The 23,961-nt window shown below is 38.9% G+C and overlaps 1 protein-coding gene across 5 annotated transcripts in view; it reads right to left on the bottom strand.

Annotated features, from left to right (window-relative positions):
- R3HDM2 (R3H domain containing 2) overlaps nt 1-23,961 on the bottom strand; it is a 157,539-nt gene that overhangs the window by 84,855 nt on the left and 48,723 nt on the right. Inside the window, exon 1 of one of the 5 annotated variants that reach the window (XM_028110768.2) lies at nt 8,584-8,669. The exons of the other annotated variants lie outside the window; for them this stretch is intronic. The gene's annotated coding sequence lies outside the window, so the exon portion shown is untranslated. Of the gene's footprint in view, nt 1-8,583; nt 8,670-23,961 lie in introns of those variants that run through there. 5 annotated transcript variants of the gene reach the window in all.

A 23,961-nucleotide genomic window follows, 5' to 3' on the forward strand; every position in this document is an offset into this window, starting at 1 on the left:
GAGCCGAAGGCAGATGCCCAATGACTGAGCCACCCTGGCACCCCCCTCTTCAATTTTTTAAAGGCATTTTTCACTGCATATACAATTCTAGGTTTATAGGCTTTCACATTTAGCACTTTAATGTTACCACTCTAATATCTTCTGGCTTGCAATGATTCTAATGAAAAGTTTGCCGTAATTCTTACCTTGTGTATTAGTCAGGGCTGCCATAACAAAATACCACAGATGAGATGGCTTAAACAACAGAAATCTACTGTCTCACAGTCTGGAGGCTAGAAGTCCATGATCAAAGTATCGACAGGTTTGGTTTCTCCTGATGCCTCTCTCCTTGGCCTGCAGATGGCCACCTTCTCACTGGGTCTTCATGTGGTTTTGTCTCTACGCACTCATGCCCCTGGTGTCCCTTTATGTTTTCACATTTCTTCTTCTTCTAAGAACACTAGTCCTTATAATCCAATCCAGATTAGGGCCCACCCTAACAACCTCATTTTTTAAAATATTTTCTTTTTTAAAGTAATTTCTACATCCCACAGAGGGCTCAAACCTATAACCTCAAGATCAAGAGTCACACGCTCTACTGACTAAGCCAGCCAGGCTCCCCCTTAACAGACTGATTTTAATTTAATCACCTCTTTAAAGACCTTTCTCCATGTACAGTCCCCCCAAGTTTGTATGTTGAAATCCTAACTTCAACATACAAATTTGGGGGTACACAATTCAGACCATAACCCCTCTGTATATAATGTAGGTTCTTTTCTCTGTCTACTTTGAGGACTTCCTCTTTTTTCACTAGTTTGAGGCAATTTGATTAAGATGAATCTTGGTATAGCTCTCTTCATGACTGTTCTTTTTGGATTCTCATGGATCTAAGCATCTCAAAGGAACCTAAAATAGAAAAAATCATGAAGAGAACTACACCAAAGCATATCATAATCAAATTGCTTAAAACCAGTGATGAAGAAAAAAAATCTTAAATGAGCTTTTTGGATCTGTGAGTTTACAGTTTTCATTAAATTTAGAAAATATTCAGCCATTATTTCTTCAAATATTTTTTTGTCCCCACCCCTATATTCCTGAGACTCCAATTACTTGTATTCTTAAAGACTGCTTGATGTTGTCCCACTGTTTACTTATTATTTACTTATCACTGTATATTTTCAATCTTTTTCTTATATTTCATTTTGTTTTACTTATTTTTTTAAGTAAGCTCAATACCCAATGTGGGGCTTAACTCACAACCCCAAGATCAAGAGTCACATGCTCTACCAACTGAGTTGGCCAGGTACCCCACTTATATTTCATTTTGGATGTGTCTTTTTTCTTTTTTTTTTTTTTTGTCAGAGAGAGAGAGCACAAGGAGCGGGAGCAGCACGCTCCCCGCTGAGCAGGAAGCCTGATGTGGGACTTGATCCCAGAACCCAGATCCCAGGACCCTGGAATCATGACTTGAGCCAAAGGCAGACGCTTAACTGAGTGAGCCACCCAGTTGTCCCTGGAGGTTTGATTTGGGTCATTTTTATATCTTCCATGTCTCTACTTAACATGCTCAATCTTTCTTTTAGTTTTTTGAACATTTGGAACAGCTGTTAACTGTTACAATGTCCTTGTCCACTAATTCTATCATCTGTGTAATTTCTAGGCCTACTTCTACTGACTGGTTTTTCTCCTCAGTATAAACTGTATTCTGTGCTTCTTTTATATGCCTGATAATTTGTGATTGGATGCCAAATGTTGTCAATTTTGCATTCTTGGCTGGTGTTTTTTTAAGTCTTATAATTTTGAGCTTTGTTTTAGGAATTCCTGACTTAGAAGCAATTTCATCCTTCTGAGGCTTGCTTTTATGCTGTTAGGCAAATCCAAGGTAAATCCTTTAGATTAGGGCTAATTTGACTGCTTTACTGAGGCTACGCCCTTCTAAGGCCTCCATTCAATGTCCCAGGTGTTAGAAAGTGTTTCTGCTCTGGCTAGTAGAAACATAGCATATTTGTGGCCCTGTATTCCAGGGACTGTTCTGCCTAATGCTTTCTAGTGGTCTTTTTCTGGCGTTAATTTCTTCACTATTCATAAACTGATTAGCACTCAACTAGCAAGTCTAAGACAGTAAAATCCAATAGAACTTTCTGCAGTGATGAAATTGTGGCAACTGAGCATTCAAAATGTATCAGTACAATTGAAGAACTGAATTTTTAAATATCCACATGAGGTTAGTAGCTCCTGTACTGGACAGTTCAGGTTTAGGGTAAACTTCTACAAATTTCTGGAGCTCTCGCTTTTTGTGTGAAGCTTTCTTCTGTCAAATACTCTGCCCACAAATTCTAGCTGATCTGGCTTCTCTGAGCTTTTACTTCTGTCTCCTCAAATGTGGGAGACTGCCAGCTCTGTTTAGGTATCTCTTCTCATCCAAATGTCTAGAAACTTTCATCAGATGGGGCCATCACAGGGATCAACTTGTTTGCTTCCCTTCTCTGAGGTTTCACTGGTCTGCTGCACTACCCTTTGTCCAATGTCTAAAACAGTTTTAAAAATATATTTTGTCCAGTTATTCATTTGTTTATATTTGTTTAAGGCAGAGGCATAAATCTACTTCTTGCTCCTCCACCATGACCACAACCGTAAGTTCCCTTCCACTGAGTTTTTAACTTTGAATTATCATTTTTATTTCTATGGGCCTGAATCACTTGTTTCTGCTAATTTTTGTTTGTAATGACTTGAGATATTATTATATTACTATTATTAGCTCCTATTTGTTGGCAATCTATCTTTAGGAATTCTTTGAAGCTAGGATTGAGGTTTGTTCCACCAGGGATGAGCTGAGTTTGCTTCTCTCAGGTGCCTAGGAGCTTTATCAACTTGGATCTCTATTTAAAAAAAAAAAATCAATTTATACATATTAAACTTTCTGATCAAAAAACAAATTTGCATGGCTCAAAAACAATATTTTTAAAGATTTTATTTATTTATTTGACACACAGAGAGAGATAGCGAGAGAGAGAGAGAGAGGGAGAGAGCACAAGCAGGGGAAGCGGCAGGCAGAGGGAGAAGCAGGCTTCCTGCATGAGCAGGGAGCCCGATGTGGGGCTCAATCCCAGGACCCTGGGATCATGACCTGAGCTGAAGGCAGCGGTTTAACCAACTGAGCCACCCAGGCGCCCCATGGCTCAAAAAATTTTAAATTAGTTCCCTTTCCCTTCCCCTTGGTTGGGGCCAAAGATTGAACTAGCACAGTGTGTAGTAAAGGATTTAACCTTGGCCAAAGACAGGTCTGGTCTTTGCCCTCATCTCCCTGGAAGTAAACCTAAACTGCAGAAATGCCTGTTGTTAAAAAGTTTTTGTTTACTGAGGGCTTTGAGCTGTGCCAAAGGGTCTAACAATGTGATTTATAGTGGGGACTATGAGTCACACAGGATCAGTGCAACTTCAGGAGGGGTTAGAGACTGAGGTCAGCTACGTTGGCAATCAAACATATCTACATGATGGAGTCCCAAAAAAAACTTGACACCAAGGCTCGGGTGAGCTTCTCTGGTTGGCAGTACTCTATGTGTATTGTCACACACCACTGCCAGGAAGAGTTAACGCTGTCCCTGACTCCACTAGGAGAGGACAAACAGAAGCTCAGCATTTGGAACCCTGCTAGACTCTACCTCATGCATCTACTCTGTTGGCTGATTTTAATCTGTATCCTTTTGCTTGAAATAAACCGTAACTTTGAGTGTGACAGCTTTTATTGAGTTCTATAAATCCTTCTAGCAAAATACTGAACCCAAAGGTGGTCTTGGAGGCCCTCAAACTCTACAATGGTGCCAGAAGTAAAGCTGGATTTAGGGACTGTTTCCTACGTTTGCAGTCAGCAGCACTAGGACTGAAGATTCAGGGGCATGGCTGGGGAGGAGCAAAGAAGGCAATACAAGTGGCCAGGAGACTGATTTCATACAAAAGGATTGGGCAAATAAGTAGTCCCAAGTAGCATTCCTCTTAGCCTTCCCTCAAGAACGTTCATGCTATCTACCCTACCTTAACACTATCAAGTACTCTAAAAAATGTCAGAAAAATGAAACATAACTCTACTCTTAAAGATCTAGTTCTGAATTAAGATCTCTAAGATAAACTCAACTCTAATACACAGTATCATGGGGGGCTGGAAACAGAGGTTAACAGCCCAGCAGATAATGTGAAATTTTGGTTCTGAATGTCATCTAAAAGACTTTTACAGTAAACTAAGGTGAACTCAAATTTATTAAAGATGCACAACACCACCATCAGGGACAGACTTTTGCTCAAGTAAACCATCCTCCCAGCATGCCAATAATAAATACGTTCTAACTTTGTTAGGCAGACAAAATTTGGATGGTTATTTCAGAAACCAAGTATGTCTTTCTGGATTTTCAATTTTTAGTCTGTGTCATTTTAGTCTCCAAAGTATAATTTCAAGTAAGACTGTAAAGTCCTAGTATTCTTACCATTCTAAAATATACAAAATAGAGAATTCCCAATACTTAGGATCCCTCTTTCCCTACACTGATACCCTATCATCCAATGAGTCAGCCTTCTAGTAAGGCAGGTAACTGCCTACCATGTGCCAAGAGCAGTAGAAACAGTTCATAAGATTTCACAGAAAGGAAGATAATTGGGGGCCGCCTGGGTGGCTCAGTCGGTTAAGCGTTTGCCTTCAGCTCAGGTCATGATCCCAGGGTCCTGGGGTCAAACCCCTCGTCAGGCTCCCTGCTCAATGGAGAGCCTGCTTCTCCCTCTCACCCGCCCCACCCCCTCCTCTCATGCACTCTCTCTATCTCAAATAAATAAATAAAATCCTTAAAAAAAAAAAAAGGAAAGGAAGATGATTGTTCCTGCCCTTATAATTGAAATCAGTAATTTAAAGATACATATGTGAAATGAAAAACCAACAGAAATTCAAAATAATGAGAAAAACAAGTCCATTTACCTCTGATTTTCCTCTAAGATTAGACCTCCTTGAACACAGGGATTGTGCTTTAAATCATCAGCAACTTGAAAACAAGGTTCAGGACGCCTGGGTGGCTGAGGCTGGTTAAGTGACCAACTCCTGATTTCAGCTCAGGTCATGATCTCAGGGTCATGAGATCAAGCCACACAAGGGGCTCCACGCTCAGCAGGGAGTCTGCTTGAGTTTCTTTCTCCTCTCCCTCTCCCTCTGCCCCTCCCTGCTCTTGCACACATGCATGCTCTCTTTCTCTCTCTCAAATAAATAAGTAAGTAAAAAGAAAATAGAAGGCTCAAAAATACAAAAATTAGGAATACAAATTAATAAGAGCTGGGTAGCTTGAATCATGGACAGTTTCCTAAACAATGTTAATTCTGCACTGGATTCTTCAAGGAAGGTGGAAATGTATTGGCAAAGAGAGTTGAAGATAACTTGAGGGAGAGCAAAAGCACAAGGGAAAGATAGTATATTTAGTCTAGTTCAACTTGGCTGACTCAGTCCAAAGAAATGAGCTTAATGAACTATCAGGAGAATAGTCGGTGAGTGGGGCTGTCCTAAGGTCCTGCTGAGAAATGTGGGATTTATGCAACTGAGAGCCAGTATCACAGGGGATTAAAATGATAATGATGGTAATACCTGGAATCACTGAGCAGTGAGGCCAGTTTCTCAGCCAGTAGTACTGACCAAAAGTAGCAACAGAGGCCAAAAACCTTGTTCTGGTTCAGAATATAGAAGTATTTCAGGGGCCCCTGGCTGGCTCATTCAGTTGAGCATCAGATTTTGGCTCAGGTCATGATCTCAGGGTCATGGATCAAGCCCTGAGTCAGGCTCCCTGCCCAATGCAGAGTCTGCTTGAGATTCTCGCCCTCTGCCTCCCTCTCCCCTGCTGCTCCTCCCCCTGCTCGTGCTCTCTCTAAAATAAATAAATAAAATCTTTTTTAACTGAGTGTTGCTGGAGTGGTGGGGGTGGGAGTGATGGGGTGGCTGGGTGATAGACACTGGGGAGGGTATGTGCTATGGTGAGCGCTGTGAATTGTGCAACACAAATCACAGACCTGTACTTCTGAAACAAATAACGCAACATATGTTAAGAAAAAAGAAAAAGAAGAAGATAGCAGGAGGGGAAGAATGAAGGGGAGTAAGTCAGAGGGAGAGATGAACCATGAGAGACGATGGACTCTGAAAAACAAACTGAGGGTTCTAGAGGGGAGGAGGGTGGGGGGATGGGTTCGCCTGGTGATGGGTATTAAAGAGGGCACGTTCTGCGTGGAGCACTGGGTGTTATGCACGAACAATGAATCATGGAACACTACATCAAAAACTAATGGTGTAATGTATGGTGATTAACATAACAATAAAAAAATTTAAAAAAAATAAAATGTTTTATAAGGGAAAAAAATCTTTTTTAAAAAAAGGTATTTCATCACTGGTGCAAGAATAGGACTCAAATCTATACCATTACTGTTTTTTTTTTCAAGGTACAAGCAAACTCAGAGATGGCCAACAGGGTTGGGGGGACAAACATGGTTTTTCCCTCCCCAGTGTCCAAATGATTGACAGCCACCCCCTTCTACCTACAGTGATGTGAAAAGGGAAAATACATATTTTTTAAAGATTTATCTATTTGAGGGAGCCTGGGTGGCTCAGTTGGTTAAGCGACTGCTTTCGGCCCAGGTCATGATCCTGGTAGTCCCGGGATCGAGTCCCGCATCGGGCTCCCTGCTCGGCGGGGAGTCTGCTTCTCCCTCTGACCCTCTTCCCTCTCGCGCTCTCTATCTCTCATTCTCTCTCTCTCAAATAAATAAATAAAAAATCTTTAAAAAAAAAAAAAGATTTATCTATTTGAGAGAGAGAGATAGCATGCACATGAGCAGGAGGAGGGGCAGAGGGAGAGGGAGAGAGAGAATCCCAAGCAGACTCCACACTCAGAGCAGAGCTGGACCTGGGGCTCAGTCCCACACCCTAGGATCACAACCTCAGCCAAAAATCAGTCAGGCATTCAACCAACTGAGCCACCAAGGCACCCCATCGAAAATATTTTTAAAAGTAAGAAACACACAAGAAGTGGTGTGCTCACCTACCAAAGAGGAAAAAAAGCAGCAATGTCAAGAAAAATATTTTGATGAAAGACAGGATGCAAGGAAAAAAAACACAGGATGAAAACAAAAGAGAAACATCAGTTCTGATGCACCAGAAAACAGAAAAGGAAAGAAATATCATTCAAAATAATTGCCTCACTTTTAGATTTTGCCATCCTTCTTCCAAGCCTACAGTCTGTAAGAAGATGAGAGAACAGGCAATGAGAAGAAAAATTCCCAAACAAAATAAACAAACGCTCCATATCCCAAGACCAGAGATTTTTAGTGCCCCCAAGTATCTGGATTATATTTATAATGAAACTGAATCTTGATTTAATGCTGTGCTTTTCATACAGATTCTTCCCTCATCTCTCCTAAAAATGCAACAATTACCATAAAAACATAAAATAAACATTATCACAAAAATCAGCATAACACAATCTCTGTCTGAGCAGACTCTAAGCAAAGAACAGGGGATAGCTTCTATCTTTCCCACTGATGCCAAAACAAAATAACAATAACCAAAAAAGTCTGAATGCTCTCACATGATATCACAGATTGTGGCCTGTTCCCTGCCTTACAGCCTTCCCAGAATGGACCAGCGGGATTTAACATGAACCAAATCTGCCAACCAAGCTGAAGACAGACACGTGAGTTCTAATGAACAGTGGTGAAAAACATACTGCTCCATTCGGCTCCAAACAATGATAAATAATTCAGGAAAAGAACTGCTGCATACAGAGCATAGCAGCAAGATTTAAAAATAGACCACAGGCTACAGAACCTAGGTAGGGGAATCAGGAGTCAGAGAAAATAGATTTATGTCAACAAATTCCCGAGCCCTTGCAGTATAGGATGCTGCTGAAACTGCCACTCAAAATGGATGCCAGAATTCTAGTGTGCTTTTTCAAAAAAACAAGTATTTTTTAGGAACTTGGCAAATTTGGTAATGAGAACTAATAAGCAATAGCACTATTTGGCAAGAGTAGGTATCACAGAAAAAGCAGATCAAAATGACATAGCGAAGACATGTTCTTCAGAAAAAATTATGAGATTGGGGCGCCTGGGTGGCTCAGTAAGTTAAAAACGTATGACTCTTGGTTCTGGCTCAGGTTGTGATCTCAGGATCCTGAGAGTGAGCACAAATCAGGCTCTGTGCTCAGCATGGAGTCTGCTGGAGATTCTCTCCCTTTCCCTCAGCCCCTTCCCCTGTGCGTGCTTTCTAAAATAAAAATAAATAAATAAAATCTGAAAAAAATTAGAAGGAGGTTAAAATTCTATTTTCTGTACCACCATGTTCTAGGTCTAAAATCAATTCGGACTTGGGGCGCCTGGGTGGCTCAGTCGTTAAGCATCTGCCTTCAGCTCAGGTCATGATCCCAGGGTCCTGGGATCTAGCCCCACATCGGGCTCCCTGCTCAGCATGAAGCCTGCTTCTCCCTCTCCCACTCCCCCTGCCTGTGTTCCCCTTCTCGCTCTCTGTCAAATAAATTTAAAAAAAAATCTTTAAAAAAAAATAAAATAAAATCAATTTGGACTTTTACTTACTAATTATGCCTCTAGTATCAAGGGTACATGGCACTCAAGATTTTTCTATTCCTTTTTTCACCTTGAACAGATCCAATCATGCAATACATGCAAACACAAGATTCTCACCTGTTAATAAAAAGAGTAGCTTGAAAACCGAACAGAAATGATGATTATGTTCTCACATTTATTTATTTATTTTTAAAGACTTTATTTATTTGTTTAAGAGAGAGTGAGCAAGAGAGCACGAGTAAGAGCAGAGGGAGAAGGAGAAGCAGACTCCCTGCCAAGAAGGGAGCCGGACGTGGGGCTTAATCCCAGGACCCTGGGATCATGACCTGGGCCGAAAGCAGATGCCCAACTGACTGAGCCACCCAGGCATCCCTCTTCTCACCAGATTTAAATTAAATTCTGAGTCTGACAGAACTGATTGAGTCTGTAATTAGATGAAGACAGTCCAAGATCCTGGGTTCATGTAGATGGTGAAGGTTTCAATGTACTCAAGAGTGCTTCAAGTGGGGTATCTGACAAATAGTGTGGCTGGACTGTCAATCTTAAGACTGGTTGTGTTGAGGACCATAAGAATGACCAGAACCCAGATGTACTCTAAATACTCTATGTATGTAATGAAGAAATAATAGTCTATATCCAAACTGCATTTCCCCAGAGCCAGTCTCTTCATATGCCCGAGATCAATTTCAGAAAACCAAAAATTTTAAGACCATACAATGATGCCTACACTACCTATAATGTGTGATATAAAATACCAAATAAACCATAATCTGGTTCTTTTATATACTGCTTTATCCTAAGTAAGTAAAACAGGACTGAAGAAATTCTTGTTCAGTATAAACTACAGACCATTACATAAATAGACCAAAATGCTTATGCCTCACCTTTTTTTAGAAGAAAAATAGGCCATGTCTCCTCATAACTGTGCCATTCAACTTAAACTACACAAAGACCAGAATGCACTTGTAATAATATGAAGACTTTTTTCAATTCTTAAATTCTCTAGTTTCTAAGTGTAAAAATAAATAACATTTTCAAAAGACTGGCTCATTTAAAAGATGGTCCATCCTAAAGCACTTCTCCAGGCATGACATAATATGGTCAGATCAGCTGTTTTCCATCCCTGCTCCACTCAACAGACAGTAAGCCAAAACTTCCTCTCTCTGTAAATCCAGGCTTTCTTACTGTTGACAACAGATAGTATGGTCAGATAGACCTGGATTTGAGTCCTGGTGCTGGTACCACCCTTGGTTATAATAAAGGAACACTACTCTGGGACAGATCCACTCTAACCCTCTTCTGACCTGCCTATCCCTTTAGGGCTAGACGTTCATGGGACCAAGTGGACATATCTACCTGAAGCCCCTGACTCTACCACCCCCCAACTGTGGTCTGGATCCCAGAATTCCCCGCCCAAGCAGTTTTGAGCCTACTTCCAAGGACCTCAGCGGATCTCTCAAATTCTGTCCTGCCATAGACAATACCCACTGTTGTACACATTCCATGGTCTGAATCATGGCCAAGGGACAGATGATGAGAGGGTGAGGATGGCAACTAGGCTTAGAGGGTATCCCTGCACTACCCTATCCTGTCTCAGAACTTTGAGGAGTCCGAGAATTCTGGCCTTCTAGGTCACTAGGAAAACATGTATCTAAGAAGTAGGGGACATTTTTCTCTTAACAGTCTTTTAAATCTTGACTTATAACTTAAATATATAGATATACAGAAATTGTGCTTCCATCCATCCTGTTGCCCTGAAATTGTTAGGAGCAGGCCTACCTAGTCCTATCATATCCAGCTATGTGATCTGATTAGTTTGCTTTTGTTTTTGTTTTGCATTTTTTTTAATGTGATCTAATTTGTAACCACCTCTGTAAACTTCACTTTACTGACCCATAAAATAATCTCCTTCATAGGATTTTAATGTGATGAAATAATTTTCAAAATAATTTTGCAGGGTGCCTGATGAACAGCAAATCTGAGACAAACTGAAGCTATTACTATATGCTCTGCCATCACTCTTCTCCCCAGTATGGGCAAAAAAGGGACCAAAAGGGCAAAAAAGTAGGGCCAACTTCAGAAAAAGTACAATAAAACAGCCATTTGTGGGTCTCATTTTAGGGATGTCATTGATTCCATGGAGGTCTGATTAGTATTGGTTGTTATTTTTCTTACAACCATTTCTCCCATTAAAATGTAAGCTTTATTTTCTGTAATTATATAGGAGATGAATGCTAACTAAATTTATTGTGGTAATCACGTCTCAATATACATATGTAAAGTCACTATGTGATACACCTTAAACTTAAACCAAGCTGTACATCAATTATATCTCAATAAACCTGGGGAAAAAATGTAAGTTCTATAAGGTCAGGGATTTTTCCTTTTTCTTCACTGCTATGTCCCTTACTCTCAGATAGGTTCTGGCACAACAAGTAAGTATTTGTTAATAAACCATTAACTACAGGAGCGCCTGGGTGGCTCCTGTTGGTTAAGGGTCTGACTTCAGCTCAGGTCATGACCTCGGGGTCCTGGGATCAAGCCCCACATGGGGCTCTATGCTCAGCAGGGAGTCTGCTTCTCCTTCTCCCTCTGCCCCTCCCCCTGCTCATGCTCTCTCTAATAAATAAAATCTTAAAAAAAAAAAAACTTCAAAAAACTTTAAAACAATCCATTACCTAAAGAAACAAGTAGAGAGTGGTTATCTGACACCCCCACATCAATATAGTATGCTAGCAAGCCTGGTATAATCAGAAAACGATTTATTTATATATGACTACTTTACTTAGCTGTTTCCTATAATTTCAGAAGTTTCCTTAAAAATGAAATTGAAAACATTAGAGTATGCCTTTAATATGAGGACTTTTCTGCTCTCTTTTTTTTTTTTTTTTCTTTTCTGCTCTCTTCAACTCTGCTTCCTCACCTGCTTGCAGAGGGATACTAATAATACTCAGTAATTTCATATATAATCTTACCAGAGAGGATAATTCAATTAGCTACATTATACTGAAGCTCTTGCTTTAAGATTCGAATAGGATGGGATCTAGTAGAAAAAAAATCTAAAAGAATAGTTTAGGAAATAGGTCCCTTTCTGCGTGTTTCATGGTTTTGTTTTGTTTTGTTTTGTTTAAGATTTTATTTGTTTATTTGAGAGAGAAAGCATGAGAGGGGGGCTGGAGGGGCAGCAGAGGGAGAGAGACAAGCAGACTTCCAGCTGAGCACAGAGCCCAATGCAGGGCTCGGGCTCAATGTGGGGCTCAATCCCAGGACCCTGAGACTATGACCTGAGTAGAAGTTAGTTGCTTAACCGACTGAGCCACCCAGGCGCCCCTGCATGTCTCATGTTTTTATCCCCAACTCCCTTTAGTCTTGCATGGGTCAATCCTATCAATTCCTAAGAACTCAATGGAAGCCTACAAACTTTATCTTACACCCCATCACATTCTCAAAAACATACTGTGGTTTTCAAATTTCCTTAATCAATCCATTTATCTCTCTGATGAATACTCATTTCCAAACTAAAGGTTAGAATGCTATAGCAGAAGTAGGTAATTTGGAATCAAATTTATTCTGAAACAGAGTAAAATGACCCCGATAACATTATACATGAAACTCTGGGTAGACAAAATGATGACTGGCAAAAAGACAGCTGAACAGCACACCCTGTATAAATAAGAATTAAAAGTGTGTCAACAGAGAGGACATGTTGCAGATGTGCTTTCTGTATCACACAAATCCCCAAATCAGCCTGGCTACTTATTCAAAGGCTCATTTGAAGAAAATTGCATCCTCCATATTGGTCTGATTCTGAAACTCAACTACAACATAAGACATCAGCTTAAAAAACCAACTACTCTCAGTGACCTCAAGATATTATTAGCAAAACACAAGCATGATATTCCTGAGCATTGGTAAAATAAATTCTCAACAGTCCTAAATTCCATGACTGAATTTAGATGAATTAACTAATTCCTCCCTGAACAAAATTCAAAAGTTTCTTAAAAAACAAAAACAAACAAAAAAACCCAAAAAAGCCAACAAGCTCCAATACATTCTATTCTATATCAAATTACAAAGTTATAAATGTCTAGAAATGCCTCAAGGTGTGTAACTACTGAAGCTAATTAGCATTCTCAAAATTAAACATCCACTGTGATGCTCAAGGGACTGGGGGCACAGAAAAAAGATAAGGGCAAACAAATCCCACCAAAAAGATAAAGTTCAAATGTGTCTCTCTAATAAATAAAGAAAACAGGATTCTGGGATTAACCAATGTAAAACTTGCTGGGAGAAGAAAAATTATCAACCTCATAAGTGTCAAATAAAATATAAACTTTTTGTTGCTGTTATTCACTGGGAAAGTGGGTATTAATTGGGCTGGAAGCTCATAACTGTGATGATTTTGTAATAAAGACTGCATGAAAGATCCTTTCATCTGAACCGAAAAGATACTGTTTTAAAAAGAAAATACACTTTAAAAAAAAAACCTATACTAAATCATCTTATTCTATAAGATCACCACACCAGAGTTGTGCCATATAACTTTACCTCTAATCCTCACTTACCTTTACCCTAACAAAGAATACAACTATGGGATCTTGGACAAAGAAAATTCAGTATTTTATACAGTTAGTTTTTAGAGACTGAATTCCCAGCTCTGCCACTTACAAGCTGTGTGATCTTGGGCAAATTACTTAATCTCTTCATGCCTCAGTTTCCCTTATCTGTAAAACAAAGGTAATAGTAACTATCCCATGGAGCTATAAAGGTTAAATGAATTAATATACAGGTAAAATGTTTAGACACATGGAATGCATTTAAATAAATGTTAGCTATTATTTCTGTTGTTGTTATTTAGTCTTCTCTAAGCTAATAAAAGAAGACCGGGATCACTATTTTTAAAACTTGGAGGAATCAGGGTGCCTAGGTGGCTGAGTCAGTTAAGTGTCCGACTCTAGATTTAGGCTGATCTCAGGGTTGTGAGATCGAGCCCCACATCGGGCTCTGTGCTGCACATGGAGCCTACGTGGGATTCTCTCTCTCCTCCCTCTGCCCTCCCCTCTTAAAAAGGTTGGAATAATTAATATAGAAATAATATTATCTGTTTTATGGTTCCTCTGAAACTGCAGGACCTGCTTGCATAGAAGGAATAAGCAGGCCCAGAGTGACATTAGGTTTTAAGGTCTTCAATATGCATTTTCTCCTTAGAGACAAATATGGTAGGATGCAATCTAAGATTCCTGTGCTAGGGGAAAGAAGTTCCCCTTCCGCACCTACCAGGAAAATCAATGGTACAGGAAACAAACAAGTAAATTATAATGTATTATGTTAAGTGCTAGCTAGAGCTGCTCACAAGGTTAAGTGGGAATAAAGGGAGCAGGAATGTAGATCATACCAGAAGAAAGGCTTCTAGAAGGAAGGCATGTTTAAAACTAAACCTCTAGGACAAATAGTATTTAGCCAAAGAGAGAAATGGAAAAACAGACGTAGATGGAATATTCACCAGCTGGATGATTTGAGGAAAGTTACTTAATCTCTCTAAACCTCAGTTTCCTTATCTATAAAATGGAATGATTACAATTCTTTTTTTAGAAGACTGTGAAGATTAAATGAGATAATATATATAAAGTACTTAGAACACAGTGCCAGGAACACAATATGAACCCAACAAACAACAGTATCATTAACACAGACATATGGATCACCTCGATGCTTTCTCAGAACAGCAAGTATTGCATAAAGAAAGCTAGAGTATAAGACACTCACAGAAAAGTGGCTTGAGAAAAAGCTAGAGAGGAGTGGAAACGGGATCATAAAACATCTTGCATACTAACTAAAGCTATGAGAAACTTGTAAAGGATTTTCAAAAATGAGTTACATCATCGTTATTTCTATTTTAGAAACATTACTTCTGCTACAAAGTGGATGGCTTAGAAAGCAGATAAAATAGAGGCAGACATGCCAGCTAGGAAAAAGATGAGATAAGAATTCTAACTGTAGAATAAGGGGATTGTGACCCTAGAGGCATTAGGAGGTAGAATAGTTAAAACTTAGTGACATATATGAGATGTGTATGATGACTGAGAGAGGAAAAATATAAGAAGATATCCAAGTGACCGGATAGAAAAGCAGCTTCTCAAAGTGTGGCCTGATATGCCTGGGAATCTCTAAGACTTTTTTCCGCAAGGTCAAAACCACTTTTATAGTAATACTTTATTAAATAATATATATGAAATAAATAACATTTATTAGATACATATTATATATATGAAATGAAATAATAATATATAATAATAAGGCTTTGTTTGCCCTTTTCACTCTCATGCTCTCACAGGTATATGACAGTATTTTCCAGAAACTATATAACATGTAATATCACAACCAACTGAATGAAAAGGCAGATATGAGAATCTGTGTTCTATTAACCCCAATATTAAATTAGATTTGTATAAATGAAAAACAATGACACATTTCCCATTAAATTTTATTGTTAACTGTTTTGAAGAATTTTTTCCATTAAAAGCGCACTTTTATTTAACATGTATTAGATTATCATTTTAAAATTAATAAATGTTTTAAATTTCTCAGTTTTAATTTGCAATACACTAATATAGATAGATATAATCCACATAAACAAAAGTTCTTTTGGAGGCCTCAATAATTATTAAGAGTGTAAAGAAATTCTGATACCAGAAAGTTTGAGAACAACTGGGGTGGATATTTCTACCACTAAAATCAGAATACTGAAGGAGAAATCAGTCTGGAAAGAAAGATGATAAAGTTCAGTTTAAAACATGGTAAATGTGGGATTGAGGGGAAGACGGTGGCAGAGTAGGAGGACCCTAGGCTACCTTGACCCATGAATACAACTAGAGAACTATCATATCATCCTAAATAACCCAGAAATCAATCTGAAGGTTAGCGGAACAAACTCCACAACTAAAGGTAAAGAAGATGACACATCGAAGGAGGTAGGAAGTGAGGATATGCAGCTTCAGAGAGAAACAGACTGTGGCTGCTGCAGTGGGGAGGGAGGCGCCATTGTGGAGATGGGTGAGAGATAGACTAACACACAGGGGAAAGCAAATCCCCATAGCAAATGGCTTAGAAAGTGAGCGGGGCCAAATTTCATGCCTTTTGGCAACCAATCGGGCTTAAAAGCCTGGAGTTTTAAAGACCAGTGTGCTTGGCTCTGATAGAGCTCAGAAGACATTGGGGCTGCTCTTGGAGAAAAGGCAGGGCAAACAGCCCATGGACATATAGCATGGCAACAGTGATCTGAAGAGGGCCAGGGACACACAGTGGGGAGGTTACTTGTTCACCTCGGAGCATATCCCAGAGAAGTAGTATTTATGGAGAACAAAAGAACTGGCCTGTGCCATTGCCCTCCCCCACCCCTCAGCATAAGCACAGGGACACCTGCAGAAACCAGCCGAGCATGGACACTTGCTCTCTAACTTGCTTATGCCAAGCCCCACTCCCTGCACTCTGGTGGAACCACCTCTCCCAGTCACACCTGGCTCAGCCCCGGCTTGACAGGCCCTCTCCCCTAGAAGACCAGCCCAAACCCCTGCCAACACCTCATCTCCTGACCAGAGAGTTTTATGAGGCCTTGGTTCCGGTGGTGGTGGCAACAAGACTCATTTTACAAGCAGACCAGAACACACCTAGTTAAAACAAGCCACATTCAGGCCAGGGACCAAACACTGTCCAAAACAGGCAAAGAGAGCCTCTGTAGACAACTGGAGGATGAGATAAAGAAGCCAGGACACAACAGCAAAGAGCACAAAGCACACATTGGAGACAGTCTCAGAAGCACCAGGCCCTGGGGAACAGGGAACATTACACTGGAGGGCACTATAGGACCTCTTCTTTATAAAACCATTGCCCTCAAGAACAGGAGACATAGGGTGCCTGGGTGGCTCAGTTGGTTAAGCGACTGCCTTTGGCTCAGGTCATGATCCTGGAGTCCCGGGATCGAGTCCCACGTCGGGCTCCCTGCTCAGCGGGGAGCCTGCTTCTCCCTCTGACCCTCCCCCCTCTCATGCTCTCTCTCTCTCTCTCATTCTCTCTCTCAAATAAATAAATAAATAACATCTTAAAAAAAAAGAACAGGAGACATAGCTGACTTTTCTAACACATAATAATAGACACAGAAACTTAGACAAAATGAGAAGACAGGAATTTGCCCAAAATGAAAGAACAGGACAAAGCCATGATGGGAGATCTAAGCAAAGCAGATATAAGTAACATGCCTAATGGAGAATTTAAAGCAGTGATCATAAGGATTCTCACTGGATTTGAGAAAAGAGTAGAGGACATCAGTGAGACCATTAACATAGAGATAAGGAATAACATAGTAGAGATAAAAGGCTCACTAAATGAAATGAGAAACATGCTTGATGAACAGCCGGCTGGAAGAAGCTGAGGAACAAATTAATGACTTAGAAGACAGAGTAATGCAAGGTAATCAAGTTGAACAAAAGAGAGAAAAAAGAATTATGCAAAACGAGACTAGACTTAGGGAACTCAGTGACTCCATTAAGCATAATAACATTTGTATTACAGGAGTCCCACAAGAACAAAAGAGAAAAAAAGGGGGCAGAAAATGTATTTGAAGAAATAATAGCTAAAAACTTCCCTAATCTGGAGAAGGAAACAGATATCCAGATCCAGGAGGCAGAGGAAACACCCCAAAAAATAAACAAAAGCAGATCCAAACTAGGACATATTATAATTAAAATGGCATAAATACCAGGGTGCCTGGCTGGCTCAGTTGGTGGAGCATGCAACTCTTGATTTGAGGGTCATGAGTTTAAGCTCCACATTGGGTGTACAGCTTATTTAAAAAAATACAATAAAAAGGCAAACTATAGTGATAAAGAAAAATATTAAAAGCAGTAAGACAAAAGAAGACAGTTACACATAAAGGAAACCCCATTAGCAGACAAACAAAAACAAAAGAAGTTCATCACCACTAAACCAGTCCTGTAAGCAATATTAAAAGGGACCCTTTGAGTTGAAAGATCAAAAGTGACAGTATGAAGTTAGGAAACACAAAAGCAGTAAAAATGAATATTTCTCTAAAAAAAATCAGTCAAGGAACTGACAAAATAAAAGGATATAAAATATGACACCATATACCTACAACATGGGGAGGAGAGGAGTAAAGAATATATGCAAACTTAAACAACCATCAGTTTATTAGAGATTGCTATATGCAGAAGATGTTATGTATAAACATATTGTAACCACAAATCAAAAACCACTCATAAATATGCAAAGAATAGAGAAAGAAATCCAAGTATATCACTAAAGAAAACCAGCAAACCATGAAAGACAAGAATCAGAAAATCTTCAGAAACAACCACAAAACAAGTAATAAGATAATAAGTACATTTCTATAAGTAACTACTTTGAATGTAAAAGGATTAAACACTTCAGTCAAAAGACACAGAGTGACAAAATGGATTAAAAAAAAAGCCATCTGTATGCTGCATACAAGAGACTCATTTTTTTGTTTTTTGTTGTTGTTATTGCATGGCTTCAAGTCACAAAAGTTTATTTCTTTTCTTTTTTTAATTTTCAATTAGCCAACATATAGTACATCATTAGCTTCTGATGTGTTCAACGATTCATCAGTTGTGTATAACACTGAGTGCTCATCACAACCACAAAGGTTTATTTCTTATTCAAGCCTCATGTCCAGTGCAATTTGGCATGGCAGTTCTGCTTATCTTGATCATTCTAGAACCAAGCCAGATAGATCAGCTACCATCTCAAATGTATCTGGCTATTGTGTAAGAAGGAAAGGAGAAAATAGGAAGGCATGCATTGGTTGTTAAAGCTTCTGCACCCAAATTTTCACATTTTATTAGCCAAATCGAGTCATGTGGTGTGACTTTTTTTTTTAATGGACACAATATTTTGCAGATCCTCCAATCAAGAGACTCATTTTAGACCTAAAGACACCTGCGGAAATGGAGAAACTTTTATCATGCAAAGGATGTCAAAAGAAAGCTGGAGTAGCAATACTTATATCGGACAAAATGGACTTTAAAAACAAAGAATGTAACAATAGACAAAGGACACTATAGGGGCACCTGGATAGCTCAGTTGGTTGAGGATCTGATTCTTGATTTCGGCTCAGGTCATGATCTCAGGGTCTTGAGATCAAGCCCAGCATCAGGCTCCACTCAGCATGGAGAATGCTTTTGATTCTCTCTCTCCCTCTCCCTCTGCCCCACCCCTGCTCATGCTCTCTCTATATAAATAAATAAATAAACTCTTAAAAAGAAAAAGGACACTATACAATAATAAAGGGAACAATCCAACAAGAACATGTAACAATTGTAAATATTTATGCATCCAACATGGAAGCACCCAAATACATAAAATTGTTAATAACAAACATAGAGAAACTAATTGATAATAATACAACAATAGTAGGGGACTTTAACACCCCATGTATATCAATGGACAGATCATCTAAACAGAAAATCAACAAGGAAACAATGGTTTTGAATGACATACTGGACCACATGGATTTAACAGATATATTCAGAACATTCCATCCTAGGGGCACCTGGCTGGCTCAGTCCGTAAAGCATGGGACTGTTGATCTTGGGGTTGTGAATCTGAGCCCCACACTGGGTGTAGAGACTACTTATGGAAATTTTTGAAAAGTTAAAAAAAAGAACATTCCATCCTAAAACAGAATACACATTCTTTTCAAGTGCACATGCAACATTCTCCAGAATAGATCACATATTAGGTCACAAAAAGCTTCAACAAATTCAAAAATCAAAGTCATGCCATGTATCTTTTCTGACCACACTATGAAACTAGAAGTCAACCACAAGAAAAAATATGGAAATACCACAAATACATGATTAAATAATATGCTACTCAACAATGAATGAGTCAACCAAGAAATCAAAGAAGAAATTAAAAAAGTACATGGAAACAAATGAAAACAAAAAGACAACGGTTCAAAAACCTTGGGATGCAGCAAAAGCAGTTCTAAAAGGGAAGTTTATAGCAATACAGGCCCACCTCAAGAAGTAAAATCTCAAACAACCTAAACTTACACCTAAAGGACCTAGAAGAACAAACAAAACCTAAACCAGCAGAAGGAAGGAAATAATAAAGATTAGAGCAGAAATAAATGACATAGAAACTAAAAAAAACAGAAAAGATCAATGAAACCGGGAGCTGGTTCTTTGAAAAAAATCAATAAAATTGATAAACCACTAGCCAGACTTATCAAGAAAAAAAGAGAAAGGACCCAAATAAATAACATCACAAATGAGAGAAGAAATAACTACAAACATGACAGAAATACAAACAATTATAAGAGAAAATTATGAAAAACTATATGCTAATTGGAAAACCTTTATTTCCAATTGGAAAACCTAGAAGAAATAGATAAATTCCTAGAAACATATAACCTACCAAAACCGAAACAAGAAGAAATAGAAAATATGAACAGACCAATTACCAGCAAAGGAATTGAATCACTAATCAAAAAAACTCCCAACAAACAAAAGTCCAGGACCAGATAGCTTAACAGGCAAATTCTACCAAACATTTAAAGAAGAGTTAATACCTATTCTTCTCAAACTATTCCAAAAAAATAGAAGAGGAAGGAAAACTTCCAAATTCATTCTATGAGGCCAGCATTCCCTAATACCAAAACCAGATAAAGACACTACAAAAAAAGAGAACTACAGGCCATTATCTCTGATGAAGAGAGATGCAAAAATCCTCAACAAAATACTAGCAAATCAAATCCAACAATACATTAAAAAAATCATTCACCACGATCAAGTGGGATTTATTCCTGGGTTGCAAGGTTGGTTCAATTTTCACAAATCAATCAACACGATACATCACATCAGTAAGAGAAAGGATAAGAACCATACGATCACTTCAATAGACATGGAAAAGCATTTGACAAAGTAAAACAGCCATTCATGATAAAAACCCTCAACCAAGTAGGTTTGGAAGGAATGTACCCCAACATAATATAGACCATAAATAAAAAACATCATCCTCAAATGGGGAAAAACTGAGAGCCTTTTGCCTAAAATCGGGAACAAGACAAGGATGTCTACTCTCCCCACTTTTATTCAACGTAGTACTGGAAGTCCTAGCCACAGCAATCAGACAACAAAAATAAAGGCAACCAAATTGGGAAGGAAGAAGTAAAACTTTAGGGGCACCTCGGTGGCTCAGTTGGTTAAGCGACTGCCTTCGGCTCAGGTCATGATCCTGGAGTCCCGGGATCAAGTCCCACATCGGGCTCCCTGCTCAGCAGGGAGTCTGCTTCTCCCTCTGACCCTCCCCCCTCTCATGCTCTATCTCATTCTCTCTCTCAAATAAATAAATAAAATCTTTAAAAAAAAAAAAAGTAAAACTATTTGCAGATGACATGATACTATATAGAGAAAACCTGAAAGACTCCACCAAAAAACTACTAGAACTGATAAATGAATTCAGTTAAGTCACAGGATACAAAATCAATGTGCAGAAATCTCTTGCATTTTTACATACAAATAATGAAGCAGCAGAAAGAGAAATTAAGAAAACAATTCCATTTACAATTGCACCAAAAATAATAAGATATCTAGGAATAAACCTAACCCAAAAGGTAGAAGACCTGTACTCTGAAATCTATAAAACACTGATGAAAGAAATTCAAGACAACACAAAGAACCTCATGAATTGGAAGAACAAATATTGTTAAAATGTATTATACTACCCAAAGCAATCTACACATTTAATCCAATTCCTTTCAAAATACCAACAGCATTTGGGGCACCTGACTGGCTCATTCGGTAGAGCGTGCAACTCTTGATCTTGGGGTTGTGAGTTTGGAGCCCCATGTTGGGTGTAGAGATTACTCAAAAATAAAATCCTTAAAAATAATAATAATAAAATGATAAAGTAATAAAATAAAATAAAACATGGTAAATGTGATGTGCCTGTGGATAGACTAATCAAAGTGCCCAATATGCAGTTACACTGTTCAGACTAGATATCTATACAGCCAAACTGTGATGTAAATTGAAACCTTGGATTTTGAAGGGAGAGTGCATAGTGAGAACAGTGGCAGATTAGCAGCAGAGAAGGCTAGAGAGGTGAGCAGAGAGACCTCAGGACACACCAGTATTTAAAGAATAAAGAAGAGGAAGAGGAATCCCTATATAGAAAGGAAAAGGAAAGTTATAAAAATTAGAAATAAAATTGAAAAGTAAAAGAGCATATCACCACCTATAAGTTAAAAAGAGAAAAAGCTGTTTAGGGCTTTGAAGGAAAGCAAAAAACCATCCACTGTTAGTAATGGCAGGGGAAAATAGAATAAATAATGAAATCCAGCATTAATTCCAAAATCTCAACTTAGTCAAGTGTTTCAATCTCTACTAATACTTTTTTCTTATCAGAGTTACTTATAAGCGATAGAAAGATTTCAGATTCTTCTTTACTTTTTTTGTTCACCCCTCCAGAGGAAATGCAAGCACATAAGAAAATGGCCAAAGGGATGGAAATCAAAAGATCCTGGATGAAATATATAAAGGGGGTTGACTGAAGTAGTGACTCAATGAACAAATACTTGCTGAGTAACCACTCTGTGCAAGGCATCAGGACAGGAACTGTTAAAATATCTGACTAGGAACGCCTAGGTGGCTCAGTCAGTCAAGCGTCTGCCTTTGGCTCAGGTCATGATCCTGCAGTCCTGGGATCATATCCCGCATCGGGCTCCTTCCTCAGCAGGGAGCCTGCTTCTCTCTCTGCTTATTCCGCCTGCTCCGCCTACCGCTCCCCCTGCTTGTGCTCACTCTCTGACAAATGAATTTTAAAAATCTTTAAAAAAAAAAATAACTGTCTAATATAACAAACTATGCCCTTAGTTCACCAGCAGAAGTGATAAGACTGGAAACAGAAGTAAATCTTTCCTGATAAGACTGGCACAAGCAGGAGCCACTCTATCCCAAAGGTGGCTCTAGCAGATTTCCAGAGCTTGAAGTCACCCAATTACTAATATGTGTCCTAATTCCACAAAATAACTCCAAAGAAATATTTTCTTCAAGTGTTTGATAACTATGTGGTCCTGTACAATACTCCATCTCTCTGATTTTTTACATAGATAACTACAGTTTTGAAATACAGAGATAAATCTTTTAAGAAATCCTAGCATATATTTATCAAATCATCATAAATGCTGATGTAAGCTCCAAAACTAATTAACAAAAGTTAAAGAAGAATTACCTAGCGAGATGCACTTCGGCTGGAAAGGCTGCTTTAACTGGTCAACTCTACCCTTTAAATATAGAAAAATGTGACTTTATAAATATAGCCATTCTTTTGAGAAAAGGACTATATGGATAAGAATAGAGAAAAGGCATATGAAAGCCAGAATCTAGCATTACATCCAGAGAACCCTGAACAAGAAAGGATATATTATCACACACAAGCTGTCACTAAAATCTTTTCACACCATCATCTTGTGCTATGGTAGCTAACCTATTTCTAGCTCTAAGGCTGTATCTGATTGATTTGCAAACTTTTGGAAGTAGCTGGGCTTCAACAGACACTGAACAACGTAAGAAGTATTTTTTTGTCTGAGTTATATTTAGCCTATATTCCCCCCTCCTTTTCTGTTTAAGAACTTGAGAAAGGAAGGAATTATTGGATAGTAGTTACCAACAATGGGTGTTCCTAATGTTATAAAACTTCAGCTGTGGGGAGTGGGGGAGATTTCACTTTTTTTTTAAAGATATTTTATTTATTTGAGAGAGAGAATGAGCTAGAGAGAGAGAGCATGAGAGGGGGGAGGGTCAGAGGGAGAAGCAGACTCCCCGCTGAGCAGGGAGCCTGATGCGGGACTCGATCCCGGAACTCCAGGATCATGACCTGAGCTGAAGGCAGTCGTCTAACCAACTGAGCCACCCAGGTGCCCGAGATTTCATTTTTGACTACCATGGAGTAACAGAGATCATATTTACCTTCCTGGCAGAAACAACTAAAAAAAACAAAAACAAAAAACGAAAAAATGGGTAAAACCATGATTTTTAAGACACTGGACATCAGGAAATAAACAACAGTGATTCCCGAGAGATGGGAAACAAATAAGGTAAGCCTTATGATTACCCAAGCTCAATGCCTAGAGACTGCTTCCAAGTAATGTCAAAAAAAAAAAAAAAAAGGTGGAGGGGAGCCCAGGAGAAACCTGGGCAGAGTCCAACATGCTCCCTGACTGGAGAACACAGGAGTGAAAGTCTGAGAAAGCAAAGGAGTCTAGAGTTCACAAAGGAGAGTATGCCACTCTTTTGGGGAAAATATTTGTAAACCATGTATCTAACAAAGGAATTGTATCTAGAATAT

Source organism: Eumetopias jubatus, unplaced genomic scaffold, assembly GCF_037043125.1.
Source record: "Eumetopias jubatus isolate StellerSeaLion01/CBP00866 unplaced genomic scaffold, mEumJub1_p1.0 scaffold_8, whole genome shotgun sequence".
Taxonomy (NCBI): domain Eukaryota; kingdom Metazoa; phylum Chordata; class Mammalia; order Carnivora; family Otariidae; genus Eumetopias; species Eumetopias jubatus.